The following is a 12,500-nucleotide window of genomic DNA, read 5'->3' as shown; positions in this document are numbered from 1 at the left end:
GACTGGACACTGAACATACAACTCAAAACGGAATCGAAAATTTACTAGAGACAATACAAGCAAGGTCAAAGATAGCGATGGGAACGGGAGAAGCCAGTGGAAAAAAAAAAAGAAGTTGGGTACGTATGCGTTATGACATTTAGTAGTATTCTATTTGGTTCACCTAACTCAAAAGCCAATCTAAAAATTATTAGTCTTTTTCATTCACTTTTCATCTCACAGTCCACAACAAAGCCGCTATGCTTCATACACATAAGTCATCCTTTTTGCCGAGTGTAGGTTTATAGCGATTGAAGGATTATCACTTCGAGATTAGTTTCTACTTTTAAGTAATGGCAGTAAAAGTGACAGATAATTTCCCAGCACGTTACACTGGATTTCAAAAACAAAGGTAGGGAAAATGGAAAAGAAAAAAAAAATCACTATTTTTTTAATGAAACAGTGCACGAATTTCCCGCCACTCTGGCTGTATAGCACAATACAGAGGACTTGCATTGGTGTTCAGAATAAGATAACTTCGCAGAACATGTCTAACACCATCTTACATCTTTCTGTAATAGATCTCTGAAAGCTCTCTTTGCCAGATGCCTATTGCAGATCATTTGACTGAAAGTCTCAGAGTATCTGTTTCATTATTGGTTTTATTTCAGCCAATCTTCGAAAGAAATGATTCCCAAGTGCATGGTGAGTCTGCAATGGGTAAGAAAATAATAAACCACAAGAGCTTTGTTATAATAAAATGGATCTAGTTGCAAATAATCCTTTACCAAGCTTGCTGATCCAAGTAGGAATCAGGAAGATCATAAATTTTCACAATGAAATTTAAGACCATTTCGAATTTATAAATCTTATACCTCTTTACCTCTATATATTATTATTTTCTTATGACTTAACTTTCAGGTAAAACCATCATGAATGTTAATATGAAGAAGTTAAATCAAAATGTTTGAGGGAACTCACTTCATCATCTGTACTAGAGAATGTTGTTCGCCAAGTGGTGGTAAAGATAAATCTAGGAATCTTGGGTCTTTCAGTATCAAAAAACGTTTTGATTATTAGCTAAAAAATCAAAGTAGCTCAGATTAACCCATTGACTCCCGGGGGTTCCCCATTGACGAGTAAAATCATCTGGCATTAGACAGAGTAAAATACTAAGTCTGACCGGTTTGGGTGTCAAAAGGTTAATTAAATTAATGAATGGGGACATAAGTTTTCAGTGATTGATTAAGGAAAAATAAGTGTGACCCTGTCAATGTCTAATCTAATCCCCATGAAAACATACTGATTTTGACATTTCAAGTGAATGTACATGCAGAATGTATGTCTGATATATAACAATGAATTAATGACAGACATTTTACCTTTAACTTTAATTTGCAATTCATAAAGCCAGTAACCCCTCAATAGTACAAATTAAGTAGTAAATACAGAAATATTGGAAATATTCAGTACCATGGACAAAGGCAAACAAGGATACATCATAAGAAGTAAGATTATTCAAAAAATAATTTTACTATTTTTTTAAAACATGGTTGAAAATAATTGTGTTTTTAGGTTAGCCAATTATGTTTCAGGCAGGGGTACATTGAAACTTTGAAGAGAAGAAGAAAACAGCAGAGATTCAATCACAACACTACTGCCATTGCATGAGGAGCATCTGCATCAAAGAATGCAAGGCTATTTCTTAATTAAAGCACCCACATTTTTTGCAAACAATAGAGTACATGTCTGCAGTCATCAGTTATTGGCAGCAGTGTGCACCCTAATTAGATTAGTGCATTTGTCTTTTCATGAAGTACAGATGTGCGCATGTCATATCACTATGCATTAATAAAGCACTACTTAATATGTGCATGGTATCAACTTTCTGTAGGAGAAATTAAGACCTCTTTTTATTCCCAAAGATGCAAAGACAAAAACAGATCTGAGAAGGAATGCAGAACATTATTTTACACATGCCAAGAAAACTACAAAGATGTCATGAGGTAATAGCCATTCTTACAGTACCCCATTCATTACTTACACATGCATGTGTTATATTAACTAAAGAACAACTTACACCTAGCATAAGAAATGAGATACACAATTTGCTTTCCCCATTAATCCTCTCCCTCCATCTACTAACAATAAGATAATCATAGGTTGTGCAATTGAATTAAATACTGCACTTCAAGAAAACACCTAGCAGCCTTTACTAAAATTAGAGTCCTAGTTAGAAGGCATATACTATTGTTATTAGCACACTCGTCTTCCCCCTGGGCAATTTGAATTAAAAGGGTTAATTTTGTATAGGTTTTATCTTCAGGGCCTGTTGGTAGAACAAAACGTTGATGAGAGATTGTCAGTTAGTAGTGTAAAATGAATGCAAACATGTGTAATATTATGTGGGTTTCAGGTGAGCTAAATACTCATTTTCTCAAAACTCCACTTGTGATAGGGTCTGTAAGAAGAAAATCGTTACTGATTCTCTCATGCCTGTAAGGCTGCAGTATTTGCTCTCAAATATTAGAATACATTTTATTTGGTTCCTGCTTTGCCGGGTTCCCTTTGGTGAAGACTTTGAAAACTGAAGAAATTAATACATTGAATTTGCAAAATCAATTTAACTACCCGACATGACAACTATTAGGTAGAAAACCCCACCCTTTACCCTTGGAAAAGGTTTGCGGTTTACTGATTGAGAATGACATCATATTGTCCTCGATCCAGCGCTCTAGGGCTTTTTTTATACTGACCATCATCAGTATAAATCCACTTAAAATGAGAATTGATTTTCTGATAGTAGCAGCATTAGTTTTAAATGAAATCTTCACAGCTGAGGCGCTAAACGAAAATGATAGATTTGTACTAGCAAAATATTCTGCACCTTTGCGTACAGTATAAATTACCCTTGTTGAAGGGGGGCATCTTGGGTTATTTGCAGCGCAGATTCCTTCCCCAATGTTTTCGCAAGGAGTGTCACCAGATGCAACGTTCACTGCGCATAACAAATTTTTCGTTCCACCACAGGTAGCCCAAGCTTGATATATGTGTATCTGTACTGTACTTTTTTATGCAATAGCAGAAATATAGGGGTTTGTACGATGAAAACGGCTTTTCTCAAAATTTAAAAAGTGTTTACGATTTAAAATTAAAAAACAGCTTACCTCGCTTCAGTCTTCTGTTTCTTTGTCTTTGGTACGGTTTCTGGGTCCATTAAGATCGATTTAGGTGGTTTTTAGTTCCTCCTTTTTTCCCTCTCTATAGAAGAGGGACCGAAAACCACCTAAACCGCTCTTCATTGACCCAGAAACTGAAGCAAAGACAAAGAAACACAAGACTGAAGCGAGGGAAACTATTTCTTATTTTAAAACGTAAATTTGTACATATATGTTTTTTACTTTTGCGAAAAACCATTGTCCCATACAAATCTTAAAATTCCTACTCGTACATGATATAGTACAGATACACATATATCGAGCTTGCGCTACCTATGATAGGACACAGAACCTTATGGTTTACTGATACTCTCGATTTGTTTGTGTCTTTTCCTTTGTGTGGTTAAGGAAGGGATTTGCATCATGGAAAATTAGCTCAATTAGTCCGTTCGATTCCAAAACAGAATCCTTTTAGATCAAAAGAAAGACACTAACATAAGTTACTGTTTCTTTTTTTGTTGTAATAGGGCATCAATAGCCCATAAAGATCATACGTAATAGCTCAGAAAGCGCTGGAACCCGTTCCCTGAAAAAAAAATGCTGATAAATATCGAACATACAACCAGCAGTACTTGCCTGGTAAGGACCGTTCAGGATTTAGTGGATCGGGGAAAGGTTTATTGGGTTTATTTTGGGTATCCTGCGGGCTAGTCTTGACCAAAAGGTCGAGGGCTCAGAGGCCGGGTTAGTTTTGGTTGACTGTAAACCAATGAATTGTCGACGACCACAGGATCTTCTCTGTTGTGGTTGCTCTGATTAAACAGCGACCAATGATCTTTACTACCGGTATTCACATAAACGGAGAAAAGACTGATTGAGAATGTCCAGAACTTCCTTCTTGGCCCTAATCTGCCACTCTTTTTTTTGTCGTCGTCGTCTGTTTTTTATATATCTGAAATGCATACAGAGACACTACAAATGCTGGGAAATGTGAGTAAAGTGCAGAAAGGTGGAAATTCAGCATGGTTAAGTTATTTTGCCTTTTCCTTTAATTTCACAGAAAGTGTCTCGATAAAAGAGGCCATTATAATCAAGCAAGAAATTGTGCTGAAGTCTTAATTCGTAAATGTCATCAGACAACTCCCCGACGGGTGATAGTGGTGATAGTGAAGAGCTTGAAAACGAAGAAGAAAGGAAGAGGAAAAGGAAGTTCATGACAAAGGCTTCCTTGGTGGTCAACCCAGCTCGACATGCTGATGAGATCTTTGGACAGAAAATCGTTGCGTAGAAGAGCCGCCTAGGTGGCCTCATAGGAAAAGATAACATCAACCAGAAAACTTGTCAGAGCGGCGTATTGCCCCGCAAGACGCCCCGCAGTGGGCAATCCGCGTTGTTTCGCAGTGCTTAAAACTTGGTAACATTAGCGTTAAACCAGTATTAGAGATTAAGAGAGTTTGACCAAGGAAACTTGACCGTCATACCGCCCAAAATGCTGTTGATAATCTATTGGAAATCTTTAGTTGATGCACTTGCTGACTATTAACTACTAATAGCCATGCTAATGCATATATAGAGAATGTCTGGTTGTCTTCTATGCACAAATAACCATTCTTTGGAAAAAATGTGTTCTGTGCAAAAAATGCAGTAGAATAGCAGCAGAATTTCACTGTATTTTTAAAGAGGACTTTCTCAGCTTTTGAAGTGGATTTAGGTGACTTCAAAGGTTCACCTAAGAAGCCCATCAGCATACTACCAGGAATCCTGCCTGATACCTGATACCTGATACCTGATTGACGTGCTGCTAAACCATTTATTGGGTGACCGATTTTGTCAGTTGAAGTTACTCATTAAACAATGGCCGTCTCATTTGAAGAATACCAATTTTTTGGCACCAAGAATATCTATAGTTCGTTGTTGAAGAAGTCTTAACCTCCATCGAGGAAATAGAACAATTGGAACTTACATTTATTTCCCGGCACGATTGTTTGTCATAAATTAACTTAACTAATTCTACGTGACAGTGATTTTACTTGTTATGCAACAAAGTTGTTGATAACACGGCGCTTGTTGTGCGTGTAGTGTAAATATTACAGGTATAAATAAATTGAAGCCTTGAAAGAAGTGAAACACGGGAATTGAAAAAAATTAATTCCCATCCTTCGATTTATTTATACCCTTTTACATTTACATTTTGGATGTATACTACCACTTAAAAATACGCAACAAAATCGATTCCTAGAGATATTGCAGAATGTAAGGTGTGAGATTCTTGATTTTGCCAAGAGTATGAATTCCTTTGAATAAAAAATGGAACAACACAGTTTTTCGTCGTATCTGCATTTCAGTCTGTCTCTCATATGGCATAACACGGGGGTGGATGGCAAATTAATTTGACTACAGTGGTTTCAGAAGTGCCACTCTAGACATATTTCAGATATTTGAAAAACATTTCAATTGAGACTCAAGTACATTTATAATGGACAGTTGTTTGAGTTGAACAGTGTCTTTTACGGCTGGAAAAATTCAGAAGTTTTTGTTCTACCGTCCTGATTAAGGAAAAGTAGTCCAGAGATCTGAGTTTTTAATTCAGCGCTTCAAGCCAACAGCTATAAATACACCCCAAGACATCTTTGCTAAATCTTTGACTTGAATCTCAAACATGTTTGACTACACCTTTGTCAAATCTTTAACCTGAATCTCAGACATGGTTGACTACACCTTTGCCAACCTTGTGACGTAAATCTCAGACATCTTTGACAACACTTTTGCCAAGTCTTTGAATTGAAGCTAAGACATCTTTGACGACACCTTTGTGAGCGTAACAAAGGGCTGTCAAATAACACCTTTGACGCTTGTCGAAGGTTGGGTGTAAAACTGTGGTAAAAACGGCCTTTACCACCTGAGACTCCCCTGCAAAGGCGACCGCAAAGATAATATTTGACGCGCGTCAAAGGTATGTAAAGCTGTAACAAACGCGGTCTTTATCGCGTCTTTGACAAGACATTTGACGCTATGTAAATCCAATTTTTCGTCCCGTGCATAGGGTGGTTTTGGGTTTTTTAGTTGGTCATATTTTATATAGAGGGTTGTGATCAGCTGCTACAAATGATCCCAATTTCTTATCATCGACATGCGAATCAACGAATTATATCTGATTTAGTAACGTTTTATATACAACACGCTTTTATGGACTGACCCATTTTCCCATCCTTGTAGTATGAAGAGACATGCATAGTGCGTAGCAATCATTATTGCATCATTTCATTGTTTGTAGACATTCGAAGATCCTGTTACATTTGCCAACGATCTGTGAAAGTCTTTTAGATTCCGTGTAGTCTTTGAAAATTGGTTGAATTTCCATTTGACGCTGGTTGACATACAATACAAATTCCAAATCATCTGTGTTTTTCATCAACGAAGCCATGTGCTTTTCAAGTTCAAACTGAAACTCCACTATATTTTCACGCATGGAATGTTTTAATGTTTTCGAAAATTTGTTTAAAGCATGTGACGTTTGTTTTTGTTTCTTGAGTTTTGCCTTTGTTTGTGTTGTTTTTTCATTGACCATGGTATCTATAAGTTGAAAGTCTTCACATCCTTCACTCAATGAACCTACAAACGACTCCAAATGATTCATAATAAAATACAGCAGATGAAAGACGATGTCGTGATGTTATTCTAACTGTGACAATGAGGATAGACTAAATTATTGATTCATTTATAAAAATAATCTACAGATTTCAAGTCTAATATTCGTTTAAGTACAAGGAAAGGTTACGTTTATACAAATGTTGGCCGTGTAGCACTTATATTTTAAACAGAGTTAACTGAATAGAGTGTAATGTGAAGTGCTAGATTTCTATCCCACATAGAACCATGTGAGCGTTAGCGCCACTGATGGAAATGGGGCCACATAAGGACAGAGAAAATCTCTGACTAGGGTGGGAATTCAATAGTTCCAATCACCTATCAAAACAAAGAACACTGTTTAGAAATGCAATAGTTGTTCGATCTACAATTTAAACATAATGTTTTACCATCACAATTAAATGGTTTATAATCGAAAGGTCTGTCACGATGTAATATGACTCAACAGAAATCACAACGTAATTGATTATGCAATATCAAACCAAAATTATCATATGTCAAGATATTAGTAGCTATAGTAAATATCGGTTTACTAAAACGTGCATTAATAATTTTTTGTTCTTTGCTGCTTTTTAAAACTTCTTCTTCTTGTCGTTTTTGTTTTTCTAATAAATGTACCCTTCTACGAACTAAATTTTTTTTTTAATTGCTGTTCAGTGACATCAGACAGTAATATTGCATTAGTACAAGGACAAAATTGAGAACAATAGTCACACAAATATTTTTCACCCTTCTCATCAAAACGAGTACATTAAAAAAAATTCACAACTACTACATTCGTTCAAACAATCTTGAGATAAATTAGAATCGTAGAGTGCCGTGTGATATTCACATATCCAACACAAAGCATCTATTTAAAAATAAATGTATTGTTATTTAGAGTAGTTATGAAAACGTATACTCTGTTACATCTGTGTGAGTTGTTTATAGGTTAAAAAAATTTGAAAATATTTTAGTTTTATGACATTTGAAACAAGTTATTTTATTAGTTGGATATATAGAAACGTCTCGATGTTCTAAAAGATGATTATATAAATCTAGTTTCTGAATGAAAATCTTATTTGAACAACAAAAAGGGCATGCTAAAAAAATAAAATTAATTAATAAAAATTATAATAATAATAACAAGCAGCACATCTTAAATATTCAGTGACCGTTCCATTTATTTTATTTAAAGTAAAAACAGGATGGCCTTCCCAGAGGTTAATCCATGTTCCACAAAAACCACAAGGTACAAAAGACACTAAAAATATAATTGCATTTAGTGCCACCGTCTTTTTTCACGTACCAACTGCATTCGAAAAAGAAATGACCGTGTAACAACATATGTTTTGTGACATAGGGGTCATTGGCTCTTTATTAAGTGTTTTTCATGTGTTTACATTTATATTCCACCAAACTCGCTTCGACACCGTGTTCACACTTGGGTATTTTACAATTTTTCCACGGTTTAAAACATTGTAATACATGGATGGCTATCTTGGCTAATGTCGACCAATATTTACCGGTCGTGTTACACCACGGCAATTTGCATTTGCTGGAACACCACACATTAAGATTTTTCTCGTCCTCACGTAAAGAATTAGATATGGCAGTACTACAAAGAGGACAGGGTACTTCTTTAGTTGTCTCACCATTTTGAGTTGTATCCGCATTAGCAACAGCGCTCGTAGAAGCTTCTGCATCCGCATCCCTCTTTTTTTTTCTTCTAATTGGTGGTCTTAGATCCAGATGCACCCTGTTTCACATCATCATCAACCCCACTACTATCATTATTACTAGCATTGTCACCAGTTTTTTCCTCCTCATAATCAATCATTCCTTCTTCTTCTTCTTCTTCTTCTTTTTCTTCCTCAGCCTCATCATCCACGAATGGAGATCTGCATTTCAATGGGGTTTTTCCCTTCTTTCTCTTAACTGGTGTCAGTATCTCCTCATCATCATCATTTTCACTGTCGATGATATCTAATAGCAAAAAATTATTATATATATAAATAACTTTTTTAATAGAAAAAACGTATATACATAAAAAATAAATTACTCACGCTGCGACTTCATTTTTTTGATTGGTCATGCAACCACAACAGCAGAATCCATCGTGTCATTGTTGGCTGGGTTGACGAGAACAAGATCTGCATCATCAAACTGCATGGATTTGGCCATCTTGTAGCAGAAATTGAAATAAAAGCAAGATTTGATTGCAACGAAGAAACAAAAGCTTACGATTCCTCTCTTTCGATCAATTAGTTTTAAGATCAACATGGTAGTGTTTTTATAGATTCTGAAAAGACACGATATTTTATTTGTATCGATAAAATGAATTTTAATGAGTAACTCTCTTTCAAAATATTACAATATAACCATTAACTAGCAATCATCTTCCATGTTTTGGGAAACGTGTATTTACTACGCGTTTTTGTTTCAATACCACTTCCTTTTTGATATGGTTCGTTAACAAATACAGGCATCAAATAATCATCACCTATCTCGGGTTTAATCGGTGTAAAAACCTTATGATCGTACATCTTACTCAAAAAATCAAGATATCTATCTACAGATTCTTTTGAAACCGTGGAACCGTCTTTTTTCATGTTATTTAATACAGATGTGCGAAGGTCACCCATATTGGTAGAATGTGTTTGTTCTTCGATGATGCTTGTGGTTTCTTGTGCGGGAAAACCAATGGGGTGGTTAGTAGTATTGATCGAATTATAATCCGGTTGTACCGTGGATTGTCTTATGACACTAGAAGCGGATTGACGTGTCATGTCATCTCACTTATAATTAGGAAAAGCAGCTCTAGCTATTTTGTCACCATATTGTTTTAAAATAGGTCTTTTTAAACGTATCAGTAATTCTCTCGTGATTCCGTTTGGAAGTGGAATTCCATTGAGCCGTTTATCGCTTGATATAGATTGAAAGCATACAATGCTTGAGATTGACCCGTCACATGTAATTTTATGCTAGAAATATCATCCACACTCAATTCAGGCGTCTTTATTTGGTCGACACTAGTTTCATTTATTTTTTTACAAGTTCTTGGTAAATCTTTCCGTATTAAACCATCACCCGTTTGGTTTTTTTGTCCTTTTTCTAGTTTTTGTTTTCTTTCTTGGCGCAAATGTTTAGATAGCCACGATATTCGTTCATCTTCCGTAATTAACCATGCTCTCTTACCAGGAGTGTTGCTCGTCATTAGTAATATCGGGTATAAAGTGTCCCACTTTTGCCAAGAGATATTTGCCCACTGCTCTTGCCAGAGGTTTACTCTTTAACAGAGCCGATCTTCAATTCGTCCACTTGTTCTGATACCGTGAAAAAGCTTTAAATGCTGCATTTTTTTCTGGCTTTTATCAATACCTGGTGTTTTCCATAGTTGTAAAATAATAAGGCCAATGCCACGTGGGGTAGTTTTTCGTTTGGTAATGGCTTGTCCTTATAAATGAAGTCGTATATTTCTCGCCAATACTCGTCAAATATCAGATTTGGTGTCGAATATTCGCTCGCTCATTTATGATTTTTTATAAAATCGCTTCACGAATGCCTCTCTGTTGGGAAATACATGCTCTTTACGTACGATTTGACCAGTAATGTCACGAAGATAATAAACTAATTTATGTACATCATCACCCCTGTATTCCTGATAGTCTCTCTGATGTGGTCGGAAAACGGTGACTGTTCTTTTGTTTTTAAAAGCGTTCTTGTCCATAAATGATTTCCATTTAAGGATTGCAACGCTCGGTTAATTCTTCCTCTGGTGTAATGTACGACCAAAAACGATCTTGCATGGAATGTTCCGGGTGTAGATGTATGAATACGTAACCATGACGTCATGACCGTCCGTGCGTCCGTCCACCCCTCCATGCCAATGTGACCAGTATCATGCTAGTTTACAGCAGAAAGCTTTGATATTGGACATCCATCTTTTGATTAACTGACACCAGTAAGAACAAGGTATCTGCTGACCAGTATCACATGACCATACCGCGGGCTCAACCTTAAGATCACCAAGGTCAGCTGGTTTTTTTTTTAAGTTCACCGCTGACCCGGTACTGGTTTTCGATGGGATTGCAGGCTCAACCTAGGTGAACTCACCTGAACATAAGAGAGGCTTCATTTTTCTGTGGCTCGACGCGGCTACACGGCCATACTATATATCAATGAAAGTTCTTACACAGTCAAATGCTTTTCGTGTTCAGGTGGAAAACGGTTTGGACGTTTGGATTGGTTTCAATCCAGTTTCAATCCAGTTTGACATATCACGATATCTGTGGTCCACACTGGTGGCTATGCAGTTATTCAAGTCAAGCATTGGCGGGATGTAAACGTAAATCTGACTGTTTATTTTTAATTTGCTTAGAGCCGCTTTTTTCTTTGTATTGCAATTTTTGGCATATCTTTAGAACATGACATGATGCCTGGAGGACCTATGTCTAGAACAGAAACAAAAGGACTGAGCGAAAGAGAACGACAACGACAAAACAGAATACCAGTAATAGCTCATACTTAGCACACAAATTCTTTCCTTGGGCACTAAACCGTTTGTTATTTTTACAGATACGTTATTTAAAGTGGATGCATATTTTTAAAAGGTGGTTTAATCGGTTCTTCCTCTTTTCAGGAATGAAAATCAAATTTTTATTGTCAACTGGAATTAAATAAGAATTATGTGTACTCTTTTGGACAGTTGATTTGTTTGTTTGTTTGTTTGTTTTGCTCTAAAATGCGAATGAACACGTGCTTTTTTAATTCCCTTGCCAAACTGGTTTTTGTTGTGCCTCAAGAGTGACGAGAAAATTTTGCCCTTATGTTATAAACACGTGTTCGCAATGAGTTCTCGTAAAATTAGGGGGAAATCTCAGTAGCTTGTGTTTTCAGAAGTTTGTTTAAAGCACCCAAATGTTGTTTAAGTGTTGGCACAGATCGTGTTTGAAGTTCATCCTTTCTTGGCTGCATTGCTGTAGTTTGCGGATTCTTGTACCAAGCCAACCTTGGCGTGTTTCAATGAAAAGTGAATGATCTTAGTGGAATAAAGTACATCAGTAAAACTCTTCTTTGACCTTGAACTGACACAGTTGTTTTTATGGCTTCTTATTTTAGCATGATTTCTATTACCTGGCTATTGACAGTTGACTCTGAAATGGCTTTTTTTTCCTTTTCAATTCGCTCACTGAGGTTATGCTTAATGCTTGTTTCCTTTTAAAACTCATTCGGTTCAAGAAAAAATTATTGCCAAACTGGTGAATTGCAAAGTAAATTTCACTGAAAAAAGCGATGTCGCACTCATCGCTTCGTAACTCATGCAATATCGGTTTTTAGTGTAAAATTCTTCTGTGAAGTCATAAGTTAGGCAATGAATTTTTCTATAGAAGGAAGCAAAGAAAATGATTTAATTTTTAAAGCAGCAACTGGAAACATCCAAATGCGCACAATTCGAAACCTTTTATTTTCACAAACCGTACAGGAAGTAAGAATAAATAACCAGGGAGCTCCGCTTTTAGGCTTGGCTAAATCTATATATTAGTATTCTAGTAAAACGTTCACATCTTGTTTATCTGTAAGAACCATTGACGCAATGCATTGTGTTCTGCCTGGAAATGAAAGAAAAAAATCCCGACCCTTCATATCGTAATGTGGTGGCATTTATCGAATGAGGGTACAGCGCTTGTTGTGTGATGAATACTAATAGATTTAAATGATGTACCATTTTGGTCA

The 12,500-nt window shown here is 36.2% G+C and overlaps 2 long non-coding RNA genes across 2 annotated transcripts in view; one reads left to right on the top strand and one right to left on the bottom strand.

Moving 5' to 3' along the window:
• The first annotated feature begins 5,865 nt into the window (after positions 1–5,865).
• Positions 5,866–12,500, top strand: part of LOC138035546 (uncharacterized) — a 44,577-nt gene continuing 37,942 nt past the window's right edge. The window contains exon 1 of the long non-coding RNA XR_011129609.1: positions 5,866–6,090. This is a non-coding gene — a long non-coding RNA (uncharacterized lncRNA). The remainder of the gene's footprint in view (positions 6,091–12,500) is intronic.
• Positions 8,111–9,051, bottom strand: LOC138035541 (uncharacterized). The gene is made up of 2 exons (XR_011129608.1): positions 8,831–9,051; positions 8,111–8,750 (listed from the first exon to the last, which is right to left on the bottom strand). It is a non-coding gene; the product is annotated as an uncharacterized lncRNA (long non-coding RNA).

The sequence above is a fragment of the Montipora capricornis genome, unplaced genomic scaffold (genome assembly GCF_036669925.1).
Source record: "Montipora capricornis isolate CH-2021 unplaced genomic scaffold, ASM3666992v2 scaffold_420, whole genome shotgun sequence".
In the NCBI taxonomy this organism is placed as follows: Eukaryota; Metazoa; Cnidaria; class Anthozoa; order Scleractinia; family Acroporidae; genus Montipora; species Montipora capricornis.
This window is presented reverse-complemented; position numbering and strand designations above follow the sequence as displayed.